Genomic DNA, 22,085 nt, shown 5'->3' with positions numbered 1-22,085 from the left:
GACTGGGCTGATGTCTTGAAAGTGGGAGAGGTGAGGCTGAAAAGCTGTCAGCAGTCAAACGTCCAAAGGAAGTCAGACTCTATTACAAGCTGCGAGCTGCTTTCTCCTCTGTGAAATGGGGAAATGGAGAGCCGCTTCCATGGGCACCGAACGGATGAAAGGGGACCTCTGTGACCCTGCCTTCTCCTGCGCACAGTCAACAAGCTCCATTGGATCAGAGTCTGATGGCCGACCAGCCGCAGCCGCGTCTTGCTTCTGCAGACCGAACTGCTGGGATCTGATCTAAGGAGGGCTCCAGGCAGAGCGAGGGTGGGGCGAGGAGGGGCTAGGGGTTCCCGTGAGAAGCTGAACCAGCCAGTCGGGTCTGGGGTACAAATGAGTCTGCGAAGGGGACAGACGTGGGTGGGGGTGGGGGGCGATTACGGTAGGAAAGAGCCCACGAGAAGCAAAGCGTCCCCTGGGGGCAGTTCCGAGACCAGACCATAACCTCCAGAAGGCTGGGCAGGTCGGCGGGGTGTTAAAGCTGCCCCCTCATTCCCCGATACCTGCCCCCCAACCACAGTTGCTTTACACCCGTGAGTTTGCCCACGCCTCTTGCCTCAGACTCCAGTGCCCCCGATTTGAGATGGGAAATGTTCCATTCCAATGAATGTAATCCAGGGCCATCCACCATCCTCAAGACGGAACCACCGGGGACCCGAATTATTGGCAGAAGACGGCCCGAAGAACGCGGACGCGAGCGGAGGGGTCCTGAGCAGGGAGGGGCGGGGATGGGGATGGGGGTGGCCGAAGAGCGGTCATAATCGCGATTTGCGGGGCGCTGGCTGAGCATGGAGGAGGCGCGATCTCCTTCATTGATCAGTTGTTGAGCGTGCAGTTCGTGTGGAGGAGAGAGCAGTGAACAGAAGCAAGTTCTTGCTTTCAGGGGCTCCAACCGTGAGAGCTGCCGCCGTGTCAGCTCTTCCCGCAGTCCCCCGGCAACCGCCCCTCGTCCTCGGTCTCGGCGCGCGCGATCCCTACAGGCCGGGAGATTGGCGCCCAACCGGCTTTAGCGGCCACCGCGAGCGGAGGCGGTCGGGAGGGCGGAGTCCGCCCCTGGGGCAAAAGGCGGGGCATACAGATTAAAATGGCTGTTCCGCGCGTGAAGGAGGGAACAACCAGGAATACAGGATTTCTGGTTAAAAACGTAGAGCACAGAAAAATCTGCAGGAGAGTCTGGTGGCATCCATAGTACTGTGGACGAGGCAAAGAACAAGGAGTGAGGGTTCGGGTTCTCACCGTGACTTGAATGTGCGTGATATGAGGAGTGTGACGGCGAGGGCGCTGTGACAGGTATCGCTTCTCGGCCTTTTGGCTAAGATCAAGTGTAGTATCTGTTCTTATCAGTTAATATCTGATACGTCCTCTATCCGAGGACAATATATTAAATGGATTTTTGGAGCTGGGAGTTGGAATAGGAGCTTGCTCCGTCCACTCCACGCATCGACCCGGTATTGCAGTACTTCCGGGAACGGTGCACCCCCTTCGGGGGAACTACAATTCTTGTCAAAGGTTAGTTTTGAACGAGGTTCCTGGTGTGCGTCGGGGTTTTTCCCTTTACCCTTCGGTTCTGGCTGTTAGCGCTTGGGGCTTGTGAGATGGTGTTCAACCTCTCGGTTTTTCTCCCTGCCAGGGTCCTTTAAGGGCACCAGGTCCTCGGTCCCCTGAAGCAGATCAAGGAGGGTCTCTGATGCGGAGTACCTGGGAGCTTTTTGGCCAAGTTCCTGCGTCTCCTGCTGGGCCTCTGGCGCGCGCGCTTGCGCTTAATTTAAGTTTGGGTTTCATTTCGCAGACGCGGCATGGGGGGGGAGGGAGGCGTAGTGATCAGATCCCCGTTTTAGAAAAATATTGTACTGGAAAATAGGTTTCTTAACAAGAAAAAGCTCTTGGCCTTCAAGAGAAGTTGAGAAAATAAGTTTAGACGTCACACACGTCATACGGGTAAAAATAAATTTGCATCATTTACAGTAGCCAAGATGCATAAATGGAATATTATTCTGCTATACAAAAAGAATGAAGTCTTGCCGTTGTGACAACATGGACAGACCTCCAGGGCATTATGAAGGGCATTATGCTAAGTAAAATACACCAGGTACGCCAGACAGAGAAATACCGCATGGTCTGTCTCACTTATCCATAAGATCCATAGCCAGGTCCTCCTATTGTTGACAGCTTACGGGAGTGCCCCTATTGTCCAGGATCTTGTCTACAGTTATGGCATGGAACAATGGGTAAGTCTAAAAACAACACTCTGGTGACCAACATTGTTCAGGCCCAGGTGACTCGGTCTGAATGCCATGAATCTCTGTGGCTAACCAGCGTCAGAGAGGTGCCCTGCTTTGGGTTTTGGGGAGGGTTTGGGTGGTGGAAATGGTTAGGTTTTTAAAAAATGAACTAATGTACTTGACAAAGTTTTCCTCTCAGGCAGTAATGCGACTCAAAGCGTCATTTCTTAGTGATCATTTTACTAGTATTCGTTTCATTGTTTCACTTATTATTCCATTTGAGATTTCTGAGGTACTTACTCATCAAGAGGGCAAACAGGAACATAGGGAAGGATTCCCGTTTGAGTTATGGGAGTGAATGAAAAGACAACATGCTGCACTGGCGAGATGAGATCAGCAGCAGCTTATTAGTCAGGTATACTCAGCCTGGGCCTGGAGGACATGGTTCGCCATGCGGGTCCACCCTTGTGTTGCTCTCAGGAACAACACCACGTAAGCAGTAGCTGTGGGCAGCAGGCCTTGCCCCTTTTCTGCCCGTCTATCTGCCCCTGCTATCTGGAAATCTGTCTTTTCTAATGAGGAGAAGGCTAGCAGGCCAGGATAAGAGAAGTCCAAGGGAAGCACCTGTAATTGGAAGCCAGTAAGGGCACAGGCCTCTCCTTTTCCAAGCTGTTTCCCCGCCACCTGCCAGCCCATCATGAGGCTCTTTGGGCCTTCACCTGGGGACTAAGAAGGGAAGCCTGTTCTCACCAACCTTCTTCCTCCCACCAGGACCTCCTGGCTCCAACCCAGGCCACCCCGGCGCCCACACCTAAAAGGGGGCTTTGACCTAGATTTCTTCACGTGCCACTCCCCTCAATTCCAAAACCCAGAAGGGCCCACAGAAGACGATGGACCTGGAACCAAGAACAGCTTTGAAGGCCAAATATTTGTTAGGCTAATAATACTCCCTGGATTTCACAGCCGGGGCCAGCGCTGAGCAGTGTGCTAGGGGAAGTCCCCTGCGTTCACAGAAGGACCCCAGAGGATTCTCTGGCTTGCAAAATGGAATACACATGCAGGTATGTATAGTTACATTGTTTTTATAAACAAACATTTAGAATGTAAGTTTCACAGAAAAGTTCCAAAGGTAGTACAGAAAGTTCCTGAACGCTCCCATAAATTTCATAGCCAGTTTCTCCTACTGTTAATAACTTAGATTACAACGGTACATTTATCACAACTAATTAACCAATATTGATACATCATTATAAACTAAATCCCATACTTTATTCGGATTTAATTGATTTTTCCAACATCTTTTTCCTGTGTAGGATCCCATTAGGACCATATATGATAAACCTGTTTCTAATTTTTCATAATTTTTAAAAGCATGTATTATGAACATGTGCCACACTGACAATGGGAACTAAAGTAAACTTTATTTCAGGGAAAGAGAAGGAGGACAAGGAGTTTGAGGAGCTGAGCCTAAAGGCAAAGGGGCGAATAAACAATGAGATCTGGTGCCAACAAGACATCTTAACTGGCCTTACATTTTCCTCTTGACCACCCTCCCATTGACATCGCAAAATTATGACTTAGGCAATAGGTCTGAAGGGAATGTTCCTTCGGGTGGTGGCAGCTGAGACCCGCACATGCTGGACCTTAGCTTTGTCCAGTAGAGCAGTGGTCCCCAACCTTTTTGGCACCAGGACTCAGTGTTCCTATGAGAATCTAATGCCTGATGATCTGAGGTGGAGCTGAGGCAGTGATGCTAAAGCTGGGGAGTGACTGCAACTACAAATGAAGCTTAACTCCCTGGCCCGCCACTCACCTCCTGCTGTGCGGCCCAGTTCCTAAAAGGCCCTGGACCTGTACTGACTGGTACATGGCTCAGGGGTTGGGGACCCCTGCAGTACAGTGCTGTGGACCCCAAAGGTTTGAAAATATAAAGATAATTCAGTCTTTCCTGAAGCAAGGTGTGTTGCAGGAAGCGACATCTGATGGAGGAAATCGCTGTGCACTTCAAGTTTTCCTGACCAAAGCACAATCTTTATTGATAATTTGGAAAAGTTTCTTTCAGTTTCACATCCCATTTTAGTAAAGTATACATTTTTAGAATTACTCTCATTTAGGCAAGCTACCCTTGTGGAAATTTACTTTGTATGTAAGCTCTAAGATCGCTGTGCACTTCAAGTTTTCCTTCCTCTAACAAAGTTGTCTGACCGTTACATTTCCTCCATCAGATGTCGCTTCCTGCAACACACCTTGCTTCAGGAAAGACTGAATTATCTTTATATTTTCTTTCTACAAAAAGATATATATGTATATAAAGGCTCTGTCATATGAAGAGGTATCAAGGAGTACATAACCAAAGACAAATGAAAAAGAATACTAGAAAAGTATGTCAGTCAATTAATACAAACACGTTTCTAGAGTTTGTAATGTTTTTGGTAATTGCAGCCTTTTTAAATCATAATTTTTGTGACTTTCTTATTCTAAATATTATCATATCTGAGTATTACTTTCGGATTTGAGGTTGTATAATTTTAAAGGATGACCTACAGTAAGCATCCGGAACTGGCCTTGTGCTTATCTTACTGATGCTGACAACATGATCATTTTCAGAAGACAAATCATTCTCATTAATCAATAGTGATTTTCAAACCTTTGGGGTCCACAGCACTGTACTGCAGGGGTCCCCAACCCCTGAGCCATGTACCAGTCAGTACAGGTCCAGGGCCTTTTAGGAACTGGGCCGCACAGCAGGAGGTGAGTGGCGGGCCAGGGAGTTAAGCTTCATTTGTAGTTGCAGTCACTCCCCAGCTTTAGCATCACTGCCTCAGCTCCACCTCAGATCATCAGGCATTAGATTCTCATAGGAACACTGAGTCCTGGTGCCAAAAAGGTTGGGGACCACTGCTCTACTGGACAAAGCTAAGGTCCAGCATGTGCGGGTCTCAGCTGCCACCACCCGAAGGAACATTCCCTTCAGACCTATTGCCTAAGTCATAATTTTGCGATGTCAATGGGAGGGTGGTCAAGAGGAAAATGTAAGGCCAGTTAAGATGTCTTGTTGGCACCAGATCTCATTGTTTATTCGCCCCTTTGCCTTTAGGCTCAGCTCCTCAAACTCCTTGTCCTCCTTCTCTTTCCCTGAAATAAAGTTTACTTTAGTTCCCATTGTCAGTGTGGCACATGTTCATAATACATGCTTTTAAAAATTATGAAAAATTAGAAACAGGTTTATCATATATGGTCCTAATGGGATCCTACACAGGAAAAAGATGTTGGAAAAATCAATTAAATCCGAATAAAGTATGGGATTTAGTTTATAATGATGTATCAATATTGGTTAATTAGTTGTGATAAATGTACCGTTGTAATCTAAGTTATTAACAGTAGGAGAAACTGGCTATGAAATTTATGGGAGCGTTCAGGAACTTTCTGTACTACCTTTGGAACTTTTCTGTGAAACTTACATTCTAAATGTTTGTTTATAAAAACAATGTAACTATACATACCTGCATGTGTATTCCATTTTGCAAGCCAGAGAATCCTCTGGGGTCCTTCTGTGAACGCAGGGGACTTCCCCTAGCACACTGCTCAGCGCTGGCCCCGGCTGTGAAATCCAGGGAGTATTATTAGCCTAACAAATATTTGGCCTTCAAAGCTGTTCTTGGTTCCAGGTCCATCGTCTTCTGTGGGCCCTTCTGGGTTTTGGAATTGAGGGGAGTGGCACGTGAAGAAATCTAGGTCAAAGCCCCCTTTTAGGTGTGGGCGCCGGGGTGGCCTGGGTTGGAGCCAGGAGGTCCTGGTGGGAGGAAGAAGGTTGGTGAGAACAGGCTTCCCTTCTTAGTCCCCAGGTGAAGGCCCAAAGAGCCTCATGATGGGCTGGCAGGTGGCGGGAAACAGCTTGGAAAAGGAGAGGCCTGTGCCCTTACTGGCTTCCAATTACAGGTGCTTCCCTTGGACTTCTCTTATCCTGGCCTGCTAGCCTTCTCCTCATTAGAAAAGACAGATTTCCAGATAGCAGGGGCAGATAGACGGGCAGAAAAGGGGCAAGGCCTGCTGCCCACAGCTACTGCTTACGTGGTGTTGTTCCTGAGAGCAACACAAGGGTGGACCCGCATGGCGAACCATGTCCTCCAGGCCCAGGCTGAGTATACCTGACTAATAAGCTGCTGCTGATCTCATCTCGCCAGTGCAGCATGTTGTCTTTTCATTCACTCCCATAACTCAAACGGGAATCCTTCCCTATGTTCCTGTTTGCCCTCTTGATGAGTAAGTACCTCAGAAATCTCAAATGGAATAATAAGTGAAACAATGAAACGAATACTAGTAAAATGATCACTAAGAAATGACGCTTTGAGTCGCATTACTGCCTGAGAGGAAAACTTTGTCAAGTACATTAGTTCATTTTTTAAAAACCTAACCATTTCCACCACCCAAACCCTCCCCAAAACCCAAAGCAGGGCACCTCTCTGACGCTGGTTAGCCACAGAGATTCATGGCATTCAGACCGAGTCACCTGGGCCTGAACAATGTTGGTCACCAGAGTGTTGTTTTTAGACTTACCCATTGTTCCATGCCATAACTGTAGACAAGATCCTGGACAATAGGGGCACTCCCGTAAGCTGTCAACAATAGGAGGACCTGGCTATGGATCTTATGGATAAGTGAGACAGACCATGCGGTATTTCTCTGTCTGGCGTACCTGGTGTATTTTACTTAGCATAATGCCCTTCATAATGCCCTGGAGGTCTGTCCATGTTGTCACAACGGCAAGACTTCATTCTTTTTGTATAGCAGAATAATATTCCATTTATGCATCTTGGCTACTGTAAATGATGCAAATTTATTTTTACCCGTATGACGTGTGTGACGTCTAAACTTATTTTCTCAACTTCTCTTGAAGGCCAAGAGCTTTTTCTTGTTAAGAAACCTATTTTCCAGTACAATATTTTTCTAAAACGGGGATCTGATCACTACGCCTCCCTCCCCCCCCCATGCCGCGTCTGCGAAATGAAACCCAAACTTAAATTAAGCGCAAGCGCGCGCGCCAGAGGCCCAGCAGGAGACGCAGGAACTTGGCCAAAAAGCTCCCAGGTACTCCGCATCAGAGACCCTCCATGATCTGCTTCAGGGGACCGAGGACCTGGTGCCCTTAAAGGACCCTGGCAGGGAGAAAAACCGAGAGGTTGAACACCATCTCACAAGCCCCAAGCGCTAACAGCCAGAACCGAAGGGTAAAGGGAAAAACCCCGACGCACACCAGGAACCTCGTTCAAAACTAACCTTTGACAAGAATTGTAGTTCCCCCGAAGGGGGTGCACCGTTCCCGGAAGTACTGCAATACCGGGTCGATGCGTGGAGTGGACGGAGCAAGCTCCTATTCCAACTCCCAGCTCCAAAAATCCATTTAATATATTGTCCTCGGATAGAGGACGTATCAGATATTAAACTGATAAGAACAGATACTACACTTGATCTTAGCCAAAAGGCCGAGAAGCGATACCTGTCACAGCGCCCTCGCCGTCACACTCCTCATATCACGCACATTCAAGTCACGGTGAGAACCCGAACCCTCACTCCTTGTTCTTTGCCTCGTCCACAGTACTATGGATGCCACCAGACTCTCCTGCAGATTTTTCTGTGCTCTACGTTTTTAACCAGAAATCCTGTATTCCTGGTTGTTCCCTCCTTCACGCGCGGAACAGCCATTTTAATCTGCATGCCCCGCCTTTTGCCCCAGGGGCGGACTCCGCCCTCCCGACCGCCTCCGCTCGCGGTGGCCGCTAAAGCCGGTTGGGCGCCAATCTCCCGGCCTGTAGGGATCGCGCGCGCCGAGACCGAGGACGAGGGGCGGTTGCCGGGGGACTGCGGGAAGAGCTGACACGGCGGCAGCTCTCACGGTTGGAGCCCCTGAAAGCAAGAACTTGCTTCTGTTCACTGCTCTCTCCTCCACACGAACTGCACGCTCAACAACTGATCAATGAAGGAGATCGCGCCTCCTCCATGCTCAGCCAGCGCCCCGCAAATCGCGATTATGACCGCTCTTCGGCCACCCCCATCCCCATCCCCGCCCCTCCCTGCTCAGGACCCCTCCGCTCGCGTCCGCGTTCTTCGGGCCGTCTTCTGCCCAATAATTCGGGTCCCCGGTGGTTCCGTCTTGAGGAGTGGATGGCCTGGATTACATTCATTGGAATGGAACATTTCCCATCTCAAATCGGGGCACTGGAGTCTGAGGCAAGAGCGTGGGCAAAACTCACGGGTGTAAAGCAACTGTGGTTGGGGGGCAGGTATCGGGGAATGAGGGGGCAGCTTTACACCCCGCCGACCTGCCCAGCCTTCTGGAGGTTATGGTCTGGGTCTCGGAACTGCCCCCAGGGGACGCTTGCTTCTCGTGGGCTCTTTCCTACCGTAATCGCCCCCCACCCCCACCCACGTCTGTCCCCTTCGCAGACTCATTTGTACCCCAGACCCGACTGGCTGGTTCAGCTTCTCACGGGAACCCCTAGCCCCTCCTCGCCCCACCCTCGCTCTGCCTGGAGCCCTCCTTAGATCAGATCCCAGCAGTTCGGTCTGCAGAAGCAAGACGCGGCTGCGGCTGGTCGGCCATCAGACTCTGATCCAATGGAGCTTGTTGACTGTGCGCAGGAGAAGGCAGGGTCACAGAGGTCCCCTTTCATCCGTTCGGTGCCCATGGAAAGCGGCTCTCCATTTCCCCATTTCACAGAGGAGAAAGCAGCTCGCAGCTTGTAATAGAGTCTGACTTCCTTTGGACGTTTGACTGCTGACAGCTTTTCAGCCTCACCTCTCCCACTTTCAAGACATCAGCCCAGTCTCTGCTGCAGGCTCTCGGGCCGTTTTCGAATCTGCTCTGCCAGGAAAGCCTCCTGCTGGGAGTTACACACCTTTTCGTACCCTCTTGGTGCATGTGTGGTGCCATCCGTCTGGAGGGCCAAAAGAAATTGGGGGTGGGGAGGGGTTGCATGCGATTCTGCAGAGCGGCAATACAACCCAGAAGGTGCGGGGGCGGGGGAGGGGGGTGGGGGGGTCGGTGGGGAGGGGAGGGACTTGCTCTCAACTTAGTCCCATACGGGCCCAATGGCCTTCCTGCGGGACTGGGCGGCCTCCCGTCTGTGACCGAACGGGGGAATTCGCTGTCCCCTCAGTCCGCACTGGGTGCGGACGGTGGGTTAACACGAAGCCAGTCTACCATATGGTCCTAAACTGTTGTAAGAGATGCCTGCAGTCCTAGCAGGATGCCTGGTGCTTGGAGCAACAAGGACATCGAAGCACGTGTGGACTTGCACACAAGGACACATTGCAGGGAGGGCGCGCACGCCTGACGGATTCTGAGACTTCTTGCTCTAGGGACTAGGAAAGGATACTTTAGAGCATAAGAAAAAGCTACATGAGAAGAAATAGCTGAGAACACGGTGGTGGCTTTGAGGCTGGATCTGGGAATTGGCTGTAGCTTGTATTTTACTAACCTGATAGTAACTATTAATAAATTACAAAGCCAGCATTGTAGTGAAACTTAATAAAAAGCCATGGAGACAGGGGTGGGGAGGTGGGGAGTGCTAGCATTGCCATTCATCCTCTCTCCCTTATCCATGTTAGTTAAAGCATTTCCAGACTCCGACTCTTCTTCCAAACTGTCTCCGCAACAATAAACCGACTCACGAGTGGATCTGCAGGAGCTCACTGAATATTGTCACGGCCCATTCACTGTTTCGGAATTAAGTTGCCTGGCGGTGGCATCTTCACTGGACACTCGGAGGAGCGCTTCTGGAGTCACACTGTGCACCAGAGACACCTGGCCAGCTTTGACGTACGCCAGCCTCCCGCCCCGCACCAGAGATTGGAATTCCAGTGCTGTGTGATGGTGCTGGGGTATCACTGTGATTCCAACGGGCCCCCCCCCCAGGAGGTTCCCAGGCGCAGCCGAGGGAGGCTAAACACTGCCCTCGATCTAGAAGAACGGCTTCTCCTTCCCTAGCAGGGAAGGCCTGCCTGGGTAGGTAGGTCCTCACTTGCCTGTTTTGTGCAGGACCGCAGGGGACCGGCAGAGCGAGGCGAGGAGGGCAGGGCTACCTGAAGGAACCAGATCCAAGTCATCTAAATCGGAGGCCCAACGACAGGCAGCGCCCACCCGTTCACACGTGCAGCCGCATTACGTATCTCCACCAGAAACTGCGTGTCACCAAACCCTCGGCCTGGACCAACCTCGGGCGGAGGGCGAGGAAAAGCAGACACATGCAGACACATGAAAAATCCCCTAGAGAGAAGGGACGGCAAACATCCGGGAGCGTCTCAGGAGATTAGGGGTTTGGGGGACCGCAGGACGTAGAGGTGGGGGCCACAGTAGTGACTGACATCTCGTGGGACAGTGTGATGAGATTGGTCCTGCTGGCTGCAAGACAGGTCAGCAAACTCATGGCGCTGGACGCATACAATGTCAGGTGGAAGGTACGCCCTCACATGCTCGTCTCAGGGACTCCAGAGGTGGCCTGGAAGCTGCTGCGCAGACTGCTTGCTCGATCTTCCACGTACAGCTCTCATCCCGCGGGAGGGTCACAGGACCCAAGCGGCAGAGGGCAAAGTAGTTTACAGAGAAACCACGAACCCTAGAGATCCGGGACAGCCCACGCCCGCGCAAGAGAAGCAGTAGAGTAGTACCTCCGCAGAGTCTGCCCTGTTCAACACCACCGAAATCGGGGGTTGCTCCTACATCCTGCCACCCACAAGCAGCCCGTTACCTGCCAGCGTTTCTTCAGCGTGTCAGAAAACAAACATTGATGTCCTGCTTTTCGCACCGCGATTCTCTCCCCGAGAGGGGGGGGGTGCACCGTTCCCGGAAGTACTGCAATACCGGGTCGATGCGTGGAGTGGACGGAGCAAGCTCCTATTCCAACTCCCAGCCCCAAAAATCCATTTAATATATTGTCCTCGGATAGAGGACGTATCAGATATTAAACTGATAAGAACAGATACTACACTTGATCTTAGCCAAAAGGCCGAGAAGCGATGCTTGTCGTTGCGCCTTGGCCACTACCCTCCTCCTGTCACCCATATTCAACTCACGGTGAGCCGCGTCGTGCTCAGTCGAGAGTTCACGTCCCCTTGCCTCTTTAGAATTACTATGGGAGTCACTAGCTAGTACGCTCTTGTGCCTGTTTTCGTTTGTTTTTTAAATTCTCTGCTTCTTAAAAGAGAAATCGCGTCTCTGTTGTTGCACCGTCGTTCCCGGGCGGGACGCCTCTTCTCATTTGCATACTCCGCCCATTTCCGCGGGGAGGCGCGGCTACGGCGGGCAGACTGCCCCTGGGGCGCGCCTCTGCGCGTTGAAGCCCGGGCTGCGAGGTCGAGCTCTACTTCAGTACAAACGGAGAGAAAGGACAGAACCCTAGGGGATTAGGGCTGGGCGGCAAGAGGGGCCGGTGAGAAAGGGGCTGTTGGCGGACAGGTTTCCTGAAGCAAGACGAGGTGGCAAGGCACAGGCACGGGAAACGCCCAGACTGTACCGTGTGCAAGTGATCGTCCGCCGGCGGAAAGACGAGCTACGTATCCGGTGGGATGAGGGGCTCATTTCGGAGTCAGGGGACCTCAAGGTCTGGAGGGGAGCTTCCCCGCAAGGCGGAAGGCTGATGGCAGGCATTGGAGGGGCGAGGCGGCGAGGCGGCGAGGAGGCGTGTCGGATGGGGAGGGCCCGGCAGGGCAGCGGAAGGGGTTCTCTCCAGCTCCAGCACCCGCGACTCTCGGCCCTTCTGTGAGTGAACCACATGCTGGGCTCCGCGCGTCAAGCCCCCTCATCTGTGTATTTCATCCCACTGCCTTAATCCATTTCGAGTACACCACTCACCACCACCCTGTGGGGCAGTCCTTTCTTTGTCCCCACCACTAAAATCGGAGATCATTGTGGCCGGTCGCCTCATCGTACTTATCTCTGGATCCCAGCACTAACCCGGTGGCCAGCATGTATGTAGTCGGTCGGTGCTCAGGAAACGTCTGAGTGAATAAACGATGCCCAGGCCAGCCTGGTTCGGAAAAGCAGCAATTAAGAGGCTACTTACTGGCCGGAACCACGGGGGAACGGTGGGGGGTGATCTGGCCAGGGGTGTCAGGACACCAGAGAAGAGAGGCGACTGCTGAGGATGCTCTGGGCATCAAGGCCAATCAATGCCTCGAGCACCCCCATCCCTCCGGGTTTCCCTCTGGCAAAGACTGCCAGCTTTCCCCAGTCAGCATTTACCTTTCCCATCCCTCTTCCTAATAGAACTGCAGTTTAGTTTGGGAGTTTGCATTTCTCTCATTTGACCTCAGAAAAGCCGGAAGGTATCATGGATGTAAGACTGAAACCCAATCGGTCATTTCACCCTGCGGCACAGAAGGCCTGATCACTCAGCCCCTCGCGGCCCCTGGGCTGAGTGCTGTACCTGTACTATCTCATTTAATTCACTGGCCAACCCTAAGAGGTGAACGCTCTCCTCCTCCTCCCCTTATCATCGTCGTGGTTCGTCGTCGTCGTCGTTCTAGGGCCAGGACTAGGGTGAGGTCCGTGAGGTGCTCTCGCCTGGGTGGGGGGAGATTCAGTTAGTGGAGTGTCCACAAAAAACTCTTCAGTAATCAAGGTAAGTACTATTTTACTATAATTTATCTTATCTCGATTCTTGATTGCTGGTTTTTTTTTCTTTTTTGGTGCCCCCTAAGTTTGTTTGTTTTTTGTTTTTTGTTTTTTGTTTTGTTTTGTTTTGTTTTGTTTTTGGGGTTTTTTTTTTTTTTTTGCCCAAAGCTGGTGCCTCACTCATTTCGCACCACTCTAATCCCCACCGTGTGATTGTCACCCCCGTTCTATTGACCTGCCTGCAGCCACACACAGCTACTGAGCACTGGGAACGTGGTTAATCCTGACTGAGTTGTGTCCGAAGTGTAAAAAATACACGAGATTTTAAAGACTTAGTATGAAAAACGTAGACTATCTCGATAATTTTATATTGATTACATTCTGGAGCAATGTTTTGGATAGAGTTAAATAAAATATTAAACTGAATTTCACCGGCTTCTCTTTATTTTTCAGTAGGGTTACTGGAAAATTAAAAAGTACATCTGCGACTCACATATTTCTAGTGGACAGCACTGTTCTAGACCGAAGCTCAGAGAGGCTAAGCCGTATGCCTAAGGTCGGTCGGGTCACACAGCTAATACGAAGCAAGGTCAGCATTTGAACTCAAGCAGCCTGTTAACTGCGTGGGACCTGAGGCTTTTTAAACTGTAGAATGGGGATAATGATAACACCTCTCTGATTAGGGTCCTTGGGAAGCTACACGTGGAAATGTCAAGCATATAGGTTTCTCTTAATAAGTGCACTCTAGGAACAATCACTTCCTATCTGTAAAAGAGATAATATCCATTTTATAGTGTTGTGGACAATCTCTCCCTTCCCATCCTGGGCACTCCTGCTTCACATCCCACTTTACCTGGCTTTATTTTTCCTCCGGCTGCCAAGTCATTACGGACGGACATAATCATCACATGGCATAGACGGAGATATACAGAGATAGACACGTACACACAGACACGTAGATACAGAAGTGTAGTCACAAATAGACATACACGAGTGGCTTATTTGCTTCTCACGTTGACGGTAGGGATTTCTGTTTGCTGCTCTATCTTCATCACCTCGGACAGTGCTTGGCACGTACCTGGCACTTGGTAAATACTTGTTGAGCGAATGAATGAGGGAGAACGTAGAATGTGCTTAGTCCGCACCTGCCACAACTCTTTATCTATCTATCTGTCTATCTATCTATCTATCTATCTATCTATCTATCTATCTATCTATTTAAATACTTAGTTGTTTTTTGGTTTTTTGTGTTTTTTTTTGTTTTTTTTTTACATTTTATTTTTTTATTTTCCCCCTCCCCCTTCCCTCCTCCCCCGCACCCTTCTGGTAACCAATAGTCCATTGTCCATGTCCATGAGTCTCTGTTTGTACTGTTCATTTGTTGCTTTTAGGTTTATATCCCACATATGTGATATCATGTGATTTTCAACCTTTTCTGTCTGGCTTATTTCACTTAGTATGATTATTTCAAGGTCCATCCATGTTGTTGCAAATGACAGTATTTCATCTCTTCTCATGGCTGAGTAATATTCCGTCGTATATATGTACCACAGCTTCTTTAGCCAATCGTCTGTTGTAGGACACTTCGGTTGCTTTCATGTCCTGGCCACCGTGAATAATGCTGCTATGAACATCGGTGTGCAAATATCTTTATAGATATGAGTTTTCAAGTCTTTGGGGTAAACACCCAGTAGAGGGATTGCTGGATCATATGGTAGGTCAATTCTTAGTTTTTTTTGAGGAATCTCCATACCGCTTTCCACAGTGGCCGTACCAATTTGTAGTCCCACCAGCAGTGTAAGAGGGTTCCTATTTCTCTACATCCTCTCCAACATTTGTCATTGCTTGTCCCATTGATTATAGCCATTCTAACAGGCGTGAGATGGTAGCTCATTGTGGCTTTGATTTGCATTTCCCTAATAGATAGCGATGTTGAGCATCTTTTCATATATTTGTTGGCCATTTGTATGTCCTCTTTGGAGAGGTGTCTGTTCGGGTCCTCTGCCCATTTTTTGATTGGATTGTTTGTTATTTTGTTGTTATTGAGTCGTATGAGTTCTTTGTAGATTTTGGATACGAGGCCCTTATCGGAGGTGTTGCTTGCAAATATATTTTCCCATTCGGATGATTGTCTCTTTACCTTGTCGACGGTTTCTTTTGCTGAGCAGAAGCTTTTTAGTTGGATGTAGTCCCATTCATTTATTTTTGCTCTTACCTCCCTTGCCTTTGAGGTCAAATTCATAAAATCCTCTATAAGCCCAAGGTCCTTGAGTTTAGTTCCTATGTTTTCTTCTACGCATTTTATTGTTCCAGGTCTTATATTCAGGTCCTTGATCCATTTTGAGTTAATTTTGGTGTGCGGTGATAGACAACAGCCTAGTTTCATTCTTTTGCAGGTGGCTTTCCAGTTTTCCCAGCACCACTTATTGAAGAGGCTTTCCTTTCTCCACTGTATATTTTTGGTGTTTTTGTTGAAAATTATTTGCCCATATAAATATGGGTTTAGTTCTAGACTCTCGATTCTGTTCCACACTGGTCCATGTGTCTATTTTTCTGACAATACCATGCCGTTTTGATTACTGTTGCTTTATAGTATAATTCGAAGTCAGGCAGAGTGATGCCTCCAGCCTCATTCATTTTTCTCAGGAGGGCTTTGGCAATTTGGGATCCTTGCGCTGCCATACAAATCCGATGATTTTTTGTACTATTTCTTTGAAAAATGCTGATGGGACTTTGATGGGGATTGCATTAAATCCGTATGATGCCTTGGGTAAATAAGGTCATTTTAACTATACGGAATATCTTTCCATTTCTTTGTATCTTCTTCTGTTTCTTTTAATAAGGTCTTATAGTTTTCTTTTTTGATTCTCACCGCCCGGCCCCCGACCTACGTTTGTTGCCACGCAGTGCACGCCTGGGGCCTGGCGCCCCCGGGGCTGGAACCCGGGACCTTCTGCGTGTAAAGCAGACGTGCTAAATAAACACTACTCTAAGGAACCACCCCAGGGGCTTGTCAGTTTCATTATATGGATCCTTCACATGTTTCGTTAGGTTTGTTCCTAGGCATTTTATTTTTCGTTACACTTGCAAAAGGAGTTATTTTCTCCACTTCTTTTTCTGACGCTTCGTTATTAGAGTATAGGAACGCTATGGATTTTTGAACATCGTTTTTGTATCCAGAGACTTTATTATATTTGCTTATTGTTTCTAGTAGTGTTCTTGTGGCGTCTTTAGGGTTTCGCTAGGACCTCCGATGTTATATTGCATAACAAACAGTGGTGATAGTGGACGGCCTTGCCTTGTTCCTGATCTTAGAGGGAGGGTTTTTGTTTTTAGTTTATCACCATTAAGTATAATGTTGGCTGAGGGCTTGTCATGTATGGCCTTTATCGTGTTAAGGTACTTTCCTTCTGTACTGATTTTGTTAAGTGTTTTGATCATAACTGGGTGCTGTATCTTGTCGAAGCCACGACTCTTCGGGGCTTTCATATCCCATGATCTCTGTTCAGATCTGTGTGTGTCAGATCATCTTCTGCTCACTAATTTGGTTTCCCTTAGGAGGGGATTGCTAGCTATGGGCTGAACACTCCGTTTGTCCACCTCTCACTGGCCTCCTCCTCGTCCTGCCTGGTATTTCCGCCGTTTGGACAGGTGTCTGAGTCCTCATCCTGGGTTGGATGCGCCGGGAGGGCTGGAACGATGTCTGGCCCCCTCTCTACTCTCGGCACCTGCCCAGGTGGGTCACATCATGTTCCAAGCAACTAATGACAAGACAAATAAACTAATAAATACTTGCGACCCAAAACACAGAAAGAAGTACGTACGTACATACATATAAAAATCGCTTCTGGAAATAACTTCATAAAAGACCAACCACAGAGTAGGAACAAAATGGGTAAAGGCTAGGCACAGACCATTCCCAGAATAGAATATAAAAAGAGGTTCTTAAGCAGACATATGAAATAGAAAGTACACTGAGATGCATTATTTCCCACCCTCAAACCCTCAACTCTTGTCCTCGCCAACGAGTTTGCTGCAGGACCCGGCGGGCCGCCTGCTCAGACCCGTTCTCCAGAGGAAGGTTGGGTGAGTCCGCCCACTGCGAGTTGCCGAGATGTGGATCGTCCTAGAGATTATAGGCCACAGTTTCATATCCCCGCTACCCAATGCCGACAGCGTTACGTAGACTCATAAAACCCCCAACCACCACCTCCTGCAGGAGTAAGAAAACGTTTGCGTCTTCTCTTAAACTGCAATTTTGTCCCCGGAGGGGAAGGTGCACCGTTCCCGGAAGTACTGCAATACCGGGTCGATGCGTGGAGTGGACGGAGCAAGCTCCTATTCCAACTCCCAGCTCCAAAAATCCATTTAATATATTGTCCTCGGATAGAGGACGTATCAGATATTAAACTGATAAGAACAGATACTACACTTGATCTTAGCCAAAAGGCCGAGAAGCGATACCTGCGTCTTCGCCTTGGCCGCTATCCTTCGCCTGTCACTCATATTCAACTCACGGTGAGCGGGGTCACGACCAATCGAAGTCTCACCTGCCTCGTATCTTGACACATATATAGACTACATTAGATTCGGTGCGGATTTTTTTTAATTCTCTACGTTTTCGAGTGAATTTCTATACTGCTTGGAACTGGCTAAAGCGCCGGTAATTTGCATGTCCCGCCTTTTCCGCACCGCTAGGCGGCTCGGCGCGGGTCCGTCAACCCCTCCCGGCCGCTCCTCGGGACTTCTGTGCGCATGAGCGAAAACTGGGCTGCGGCCGAGCTTTTCGTTGGTATAAGCGCTCGCGAAAAGACAGAACCTAGGGGGAATTGGGCCCCTGCGAACCGAATTGAACCGTCGGTGGACGCGAGTTGTTGTGAGGTCAAGAGGGTCCCCGGGGCTGGCTCCGCCCAGGTGGAGGACTCAGGGGAGAAGCGTCCCTCCGGGGTCGCGGGGCAGGGGTTGCGGAGAAAAAAGTTGGTACCCGAGATCCCGCCCTGAGAGGGCCGACTCCTTCCCTGGTGCTCAGGATTCCCGCCCTGCCCTGTCCGCCCCTCACTTGGGCAGACTCCTTCACCTCCCCAGCCTCATCGTGTCCCCAGCTGAGAATTGGAAACCTTCATGTCTACCTTGTGCGATTGAGGGAGCATAAATGGAGTTAGCGACGCCACCTTGGTTTAGTCGGCTAGAGCAGCGGTCCCCACCCTTTTTGACACCAGGGACCCGTGCTCTTATGAGAATCTCATGCCTGATGATGCTCTGAGGTGGAGCTGAGGCGGTGGGTGGACGCTAGCGCTGGGGAGCGGCTGCAAATACAGACCGAAGCTTCCCGGCTCGCCCACCGCTCACCTCCTGCTGTGCCTCCCCACCCCTGTTTCTGACGCGACCCCCACCGGTCGGCGTCGCGTCGGGGGACCCCTGGTCTAGGGTGTGGGTCCTAGCATCCGTCCCATGAGGTTCCGGTTGAAAGGATCATGGCTGTGACACTGAAACAGCTGAGCCTGTACTGCATCTCGTTACCTGTAGACGGATACAGTAGGAAACATCGGTTGTTTGGGCCAGGCTCTGTGCCAAGTGCTTGCCTCATGCCAGACTTGCAAAGTTTACCTACAGGTGTAGTTGAGACCCAGAGGTTAGGCAACTCGCCCTAACGCCAACCCTTGGCTTAGTGGAAGAGGCCGAATCCCCCTAGGAAACCGAGACCGCAGGGTCTAGAAAAGAGCACCAGAAGAAAGAGAAGACCATGTCCTCGTGCGCCCAGCCCGCTCTGAGACCGAGCATTGCTGAGCTCCCCACGCGCGTCTCCCGTCTGCAGAGATAGGAGCCAAGCCCACTGGTGCGGCGGCTGAGAGCATTGACTTGGAAGACCTGGGCTCTGACCGTGGGACTTACCTAGAGCTTGACTCGGCCTCCTCGTTTAACTCTCTGCCTTCCACATACCGTCTCTAAATTGGGAGAGAATGAGGTGAGAACTCATTAGACATAATTATTAGGAATAGTGGGACACGTCTGGCACGCAGTATGCCTGAAAGAACCAAACCCAAGGGAAGCGACCTCGGGCTGGCCACTTCTCCGTAGCTTCGCCTCTTCATCTAGAGAATGCGAGAATACTAGAGTCCTGTGCTCCGTCCTCCCTCACCCACTCAGGACCCCGTTCTCCGTCACCTGGCTTTATTTTACTCCGTGGCCCGTATCACCTGACGTTTTATACATTTACTCGTTTATTGCCTTTTCGCCTAATGGCGTGTAAGCTCCAGGGCGGGGATCTTTGTCTTGTCCCCGTTCATGTGCCTGGCATATATGCTAGATAACTTAGCGGTTTTTGGTCGAATGAATAAGTGAATGAATATAGACATCAAATAATGCAATTCGTACGTGTAGAAAGTGATCAGCAGACCTCCCGGCCTGTGGTGATTATCACGACCCTCACTGTGTTTCCCTGCCTTTCTGCTCGCTCCCACGTGTATCGGGCCATCTTGCGCTCACCGGTTGAGTTGCCCGGGTGCCTTGGATTGCAGACACGCGTGTTCCGTCGTTGCAGAGGAGTAGCTCCTGTTCTAAACGAACGATCGAGCGTTCTGGTTCACGCGCCGTCTCCTTGTGAGTTTCGTTAACGTGACTCGGTCCCCCCTCAGCTGGCTCACGTCCATGTGCACGGACCAAAGTGCTTGCGAAGGTTAGGGCGACGCCAGGGCGTGGCTGTCTGGCGAGTCCCTGTCCAAGCGTCCCACGGTCTCACCGTGGACCCAGTCACCGTCGCTGCCAAGGGTGGTGACTCGAGGAGCGCGCCTAGCCTTCTCGACCAGTGCCTGTTGCCTGCAGCCCGGCCCAACCGTCGTGTTATCGAACTTCTGCACGACAGCCCCTGCCGTCTCTTACTGTGAGCAAGGCTGTGCATCTTTCCCTGCGCCGGAGATCCGCTGCTCTTTACTTTCCGTGAGCTGAGTGTTCGTGTCCTTTGCCCGTTGTCCTTCGAATCGTTGGTCTTCTTCGCGTTCCGTCTCTTTCCCACTCTGTGTGTGTCCTGGTACGTGGGTTCCGCTTTAGAGCTGACTTTATTTCTTCCGGGCGGCTACCCGGTGGTCTCAGCACCGCACAGGGGATAGCCCATCTCCTCGTCAGTTTCAGATGCCACCTTCATCGTGTGAAAAAGCACACACACGCAAGTGTGTGTTTAGGTCTATTTCTGGGCTTTTCTCTCAAAAAAATCTTCTGATGTCCTGACCTGGAAACATTTTTTCGATTCAGCCGATTCTTTGGAGTCACGCCTACTCGGTGCCTGTCACTGCGTGCGTGCGTGGGTCCTGGGATCACAGAGGTGAACGCGACCTTGCCCCTGTGGTCAGCAGGGGGCATCTGCCATGCTCTTCCATTCCTCTTCCAGCTGCCACTCAGCCACATCCTCTGCCCATGTCGCCGCCGGGGAGGCCTGCGCGCAACCAGGGAATGTCTGCCCGTGCCAAGGCTGCCATCTCCAGGCGCTCCTAGGCGTTCTGTCCTTTGGGCATCAGCGGGCTGCTGGGTCCCCTGCCAGCGGGCTAGGACAGCTTCTTCAAGTCCAGGCCCCTGTGTATCTGTTTTTTCTGGCCCTGGTGCATTCCTGCCTTCACCGTTTTTACTCTGTCCTCTTGGACAGCTCCATCCAGTTTTCATCTTCACAACTATTTGAAGAGACCCGATTGTAGAAAGGTATCAACTTGTTTTCCCTGACCTCTCCCTTCTCTCTGACTCTCCCTCTCCCCCTTCTTTTTCTTCTCCTCTATTCCCCCCTTTTCCTCAGTTACAAAACAGAAGTGTTTACTTCAAAAGCCTGTATCGCTATGAGTACCGGCAGAAGTAGGTCAGTCTGTCCGACTCTGCTGCTGTTAGGGGAGAGTTTTTCTAGCAACAGCCAGCAAAGTTAGGGATACCTATGCCCTGTTTTTAAAAGGTGTCAGGGTGGGACATTTTGCCACAGCTTTGTAGCTCCAAGTGGTGGTATTGACCAGCAGCATTGACATCACTTAGGAGTGTTACAAATGCAGAACTACGGGCCTTACACTTACCGAATCAGAGTCTGATTTTTAACAAAACTTGTAGAATTCACATCCATTTTAAAGTTTGAGAAGTATTCCTCTACAGGACTTGAGACTGAAGGAGAGACTGAAGCAGGGGTAGGATAGTTTCTTCGAGTCCAGGCTCCCACGTATCTGTTTTTTCTGGCCCTGGTACAGTCCTCCTTCACAGTTTTTACTGTGAAGCCAATATTGTATTTTATGAAGCAAATAATACATTAAGCAAATATTGTATTAAGCAAATGTTATATTTTTCAGGATATCAACTCCCACTACCAGTAGCTGAAACCCAATTTCTCACCACTCTTCCCTCACCCTAACCTTCTAAGTTCCTGAGGAGAGTACGCAAAGCAGTTTCTAGGATCTTCTGGTTGAGAGAGAAAAGGAAGGAGACACCCATAACATGTGCGCTGAATTTTTGTTTTTTCTTTTTGAATTGTTACTGACCAGGAGGCTCCAAGAACTATGGGATGAGAGGAGAGCTGTGGATGGGATAATAAAAAAGCATAGGAGACCCTAGGTTGCCAAGGATTATTAATGGGGTTCCCTTTATTATTTCTTGAGGTGTGAGCAAAGAATGGAATCTTTTTAAACAGAGGCTTGAGGCTACTACACTATATTTCTTTGACAGGCATTGCTACTCCAGGCCTGAGAACCTGGGTGTTTGACTTCCCAAGAGTTACATATGATGGGGGTGAGGGGATGGATGCCTGGGCCAGTGGAGTGCCTGCCCCACGCTCCCCTCAGCCCCAGTGTGCTCAGGATCCTGGGTCTAAAACAAGAGTTCGTGTGCTGGAGAGCAAGTTTCATGGCCAGCTAGACTGGATCCATACAACTAGTTAGACTCAACCAAGAACTGGGTTTCCAAACTTGCCTGCCATTATTGAGTGCCCACTGTGTGCCAGCAAATCCCCACATTTTCTTTCAACAATCCTAAGCCAAAAGGGTTATTTATCCTATTTTACATCTCAAGAAACTGAGGCTGCCAAGGCCAATTTCCCAAAGTCCTCAGCCTCCTTCCTCTTCTTCCTCCCACAGAATTAAGGGTCCCCTTGCTCTTGGCTGCAGGTTTTACATCTTTATTATCAGTGGATCCTTTTACCCATACACGTTGTGAGGAAAGATGGTCAGGGTTTATGATTCCCACTTAACAAA

At 49.9% G+C, this 22,085-nt stretch overlaps 2 long non-coding RNA genes and 4 other non-coding genes across 6 annotated transcripts; 2 read left to right on the top strand and 4 right to left on the bottom strand.

Annotated features, from left to right (window-relative positions):
• Window positions 1-1,334: 1,334 nt before the first annotated feature.
• LOC118604370 lies at window positions 1,335-1,524 on the top strand. The gene has a single exon (XR_004951696.1). It is a non-coding gene; the product is annotated as a U2 spliceosomal RNA (small nuclear RNA).
• On the top strand, window positions 1,460-2,229 carry LOC118603963. The gene is made up of 2 exons (XR_004951525.1): window positions 1,460-1,551; window positions 1,673-2,229. It is a non-coding gene; the product is annotated as an uncharacterized LOC118603963 (long non-coding RNA).
• Window positions 2,230-6,862: 4,633 nt separating this feature from the next.
• On the bottom strand, window positions 6,863-7,770 carry LOC118603962. The gene is made up of 2 exons (XR_004951524.1): window positions 7,542-7,770; window positions 6,863-7,420 (listed from the first exon to the last, which is right to left on the bottom strand). It is a non-coding gene; the product is annotated as an uncharacterized LOC118603962 (long non-coding RNA).
• LOC118604362 lies at window positions 7,569-7,759 on the bottom strand. The gene has a single exon (XR_004951688.1). It is a non-coding gene; the product is annotated as a U2 spliceosomal RNA (small nuclear RNA).
• Window positions 7,771-11,090: 3,320 nt separating the features above from the next.
• On the bottom strand, window positions 11,091-11,281 carry LOC118604368. Its single transcript, XR_004951694.1, has one exon. It is a non-coding gene; the product is annotated as a U2 spliceosomal RNA (small nuclear RNA).
• Window positions 11,282-17,147: 5,866 nt separating this feature from the next.
• Window positions 17,148-17,338, bottom strand: LOC118604365. Its single transcript, XR_004951691.1, has one exon. It is a non-coding gene; the product is annotated as a U2 spliceosomal RNA (small nuclear RNA).
• Window positions 17,339-22,085: the final 4,747 nt, after the last annotated feature.

The sequence above is a fragment of the Rousettus aegyptiacus genome, unplaced genomic scaffold (genome assembly GCF_014176215.1).
Source record: "Rousettus aegyptiacus isolate mRouAeg1 unplaced genomic scaffold, mRouAeg1.p scaffold_m13_p_6, whole genome shotgun sequence".
In the NCBI taxonomy this organism is placed as follows: Eukaryota; Metazoa; Chordata; class Mammalia; order Chiroptera; family Pteropodidae; genus Rousettus; species Rousettus aegyptiacus.
The sequence above is the reverse complement of the archived record's forward strand: the minus strand, read 5'-3'. Positions and strand labels throughout refer to the sequence as shown.